Below are 3,497 nucleotides of genomic sequence, written 5' to 3' on the forward strand. Positions count from 1 at the left end.
ATCACCGGCGATGCAACGAGTTGGTAAAAACCTCATTAGGCATTAAAGTTCACACTGACATTCAGCAAACAACAAAGCCATACGCATAAGAGGCTGAAAAACCTTCAAGAAAAAGAGAAAATCTACAAACATATGAAGACAGCTATCCTTCTTCCTCATAGTCTATCTCGTGATCACCTTAGTGATGAAACTGTGATGTTGTAGTTTGCAGGCAGACTGGAGGGATCTCTGGAGTGGAATGAAGGGCTAAAAGAAGGCGACGAATGATCAGACTAACGAAGTTATTTACATAGGGCGGAGAGGACTAAAGCGAGAAAAGGAAGATGGAGCAGGCAGGAAAGGTCACTTCTTCTCTTCTTTCCTCGAAGTGGATTGCTTTACTGTTGTCAAAATTTACTAGTGCAAACAGCGTTCGCTTCGTCCTCTTCCACAACAACCGCTTCGCCAACCGAAATATTAACTTAACAATTTTACGCCACTGGGATCATTCCATTGGCAAAGGATCTAATTAACATAATCCAGGCAACTAAAGGGAACCGCTTTAGGATGAAGTAAGTTCACGCATTTCTATGCTGCGGGGAACTTACATCTGTAATAGGAAATTCAAGGTCAGGAATGAGAAGTAAATTTTGACCCAAAATGATAAAACGGCTTTTTAAATTAAGTTACTCTTAGTCACATACTTCTAATGTAACCTCACAACTAATTCAACGTCTCGTTCCTGTTGCGCCCTTGCAATCTCCAACGTCAGCGTACAATGATAGCAACACCATTCCATTTTAAAGCACTTCTTGTCCTTAGTTTTTAGTCTTAATTTTAAATTCTGGACAGATACGAACCTCGAAATACCAATTTAGTGCGGCTACGAGGCTCATTAAAATGTGGAGCATGCAGTATCGGGTGCTGAACGTGCACTTCAAGAGTGGATAAAAAAATACAGGATTTAGTAAGGATTAATTAAAGGATTAATTAAACTTGCTTACCCAGTAAATGATTCTAAATGCTACTAAAGTTTTATCTGTTTAAAGAAGTTCTTGTAAATGGATCTCTTCTTATTTGAAAAAATCCAGTAGTTTGCATATATCAAATTATGACTTATTCTCATCGCATACATCCTCCGGTGATGTTGTATATTAAACCTAAATTAGGCAAAAGACTAGCAATTTTAACATATTAAACTTTTTCCCATTTTAGAATTTAAATCGTCTTTGGGATGAGGCTTCTGTGCTGATTTGGTAGGCGTTAATCTCACCAACAATCTATAACCGCTTCGAATCACATGTCCCTTGAAAATACAATTTATTTCTTCACAAAGTGACCCAATTCTATCAAAAATTTCAATCCGCCTTTGAGGTACGCGAACTGTTAACCTCTTCAAAACAAACAATGTCGCCGACAATACAGCATTGAGAGCATGGAGATGCTAAGAGCAAAAAAGGCGTACAAAGGGATAGCTAGGATGATGGTGAGTAAGGAGACGAGGCAGGTGTGTGTGGTGCAATATTACATTTGTGGTTCACATCTAGTTTGGAGGTGCTACTTTGTGTCAGGCGATCTACTTAGTATTTGCCAGTAGAAAACGCATTATTTTGTTTTTTTTGAAGCAAGCATGGCTGATCACGGATTGAAACATTTTTAATTTTCTAACCAAAAACTGGACACGAATCTCCCTACACCTCTGTTGGACGATTCATTGCTCTGCTCATCTGGTGCACGAACTACTGAATTGCATCATGGGTGGATTTAAAACTCAAGCTCAGCCTCTGTTTTTACGATTCAATTCCGAGGTTACCTATTTGCGTCCCTTGGTCATGGATGAAGCTAGGTGGACAACGCAGGAGCTCAGTCAAGACAGCTTTACCAGATAAGATTGCCTACAGGGGTAAAGTTGTAACCGCGACACACACTTCCTACAATACCTTGGATATTGGCATTATGCTAAACCTACACATTTTTCTACCATTCTCACTTCGGAACGGCAGCTCGTAGAATGGATTATCGAAGTAATTGTCAATGCGAATAAAAAGCTTGAATGTTTTACCAGTTTGATGTAGCGTATTCCGATTTCGTCAGCAAATCAAATCTCTGAGCACACTTGAGTTTTCCCATAATTCGCAGTAATTTAAGCAGGTTAGGATCACAGGAGTCCACTCCTTGTAGACATACATGCATACTGTAAGACCGACCGAAACCGCAAAATAATATACAGATGAAATAGGTTATCAGCAGCAGATGTAATTCAAATGGGCACGAGATAACCAAATTAATTCCTGCCAGTTCTTCATAGTACTAGGTAGATAATTTAAGAATACTTCTTGTTGGGAAGGCCATTGACACCATATCCCACGGCCACCACATCCCACAGTGTGTGTTCACTAAACACATCCTAGCCCTGCCGGTAGCTAATAAACTATTCACCCTTCGCCCTTATGTTCGAGTCTCGAACGGTATGGAGAGGGCTCAGTGGTAATGGTTTGGCCTTGAGCAAGTTAACAACTCCTGCTAATCACTTGCATCCGTGGCTTACTACAAACACAAAAGAAGCATCTACTTTTAAAAGTAATGATATGTGGTGTGTGGATTGTGTAACGGGATAATAAGCTGTTTGAGAATAAGCAAGGGTATGTTCTCCAGGTTAAATACAGTGAGTGGAGGCTTTGGGAATAAACAGCGACCTGTACGTTCATCTAGTGTAGTCAACAGACCATCCAGTCTAAACTCAGCATTTTTTTGGTGAATGTGCACGAAGTAAATAATATAAAGCTAGTTTCCTAAAGTTTGTTGTCATCTGTTGCTTTGTAGCATGCCACGCCCATTTTTCAAGCAGCTTCTATCATGGCTTTCCATTCTGTGTTGGTTGTTACATGGTGCAAATGTAAAGTTTTAGTCCTTATGCTGAACATTGCCAAAAAATGTTCTCGACTGTTTCAGATGGACCCACACCCACAATCATAGGGCATGGATGAAAATATGCTACAGGAGGTCACCGAAAACGAGAAGAACAGGGTTTGCAAGTCCATATGCTTATACATTTGCTTGACTCGGGAGATGTTTTATTCTTGAGGCCTCATTTTGTATCTGATCTTGGAAGAATTTCTGTCCGAAGTTGAAAGCTGCTGTTGAGTACGTCGATAAGGACGTATCATAGTGCAGCACCCCGAGACTTTTCTGAGGACGAAAGAGTAGAATATGCACAGAAGGCCTGAGGAGGACTACTTGTTGGACCCGGAGTCCGTGTCGCCCAACAGCAGTACAACTGCGGAGCCTTAAGAGCGTGGTTCCTTCTCATTTTGAGCATCACCCCTGGGGTTCCCCTTGTCAACCTTCCGCTTCAACCATCACAAAGTAATCGGTGTTTTAAAACAAAAGCAGCCAAAACCAGCTGCTCCAGTGGTCTAATTCATGTGTAACAAAGAAGAGTTTCAAATTTTGGTGTTTCTGCCTTAATGGCTTGATTACCTATCCGCTCCCCAACTGTGCTGACACGATGCTACAGC

Source organism: Echinococcus granulosus, assembly GCF_000524195.1.
Source record: "Echinococcus granulosus chromosome Unknown EG_S00023, whole genome shotgun sequence".
NCBI lineage: Eukaryota > Metazoa > Platyhelminthes > Cestoda > Cyclophyllidea > Taeniidae > Echinococcus > Echinococcus granulosus.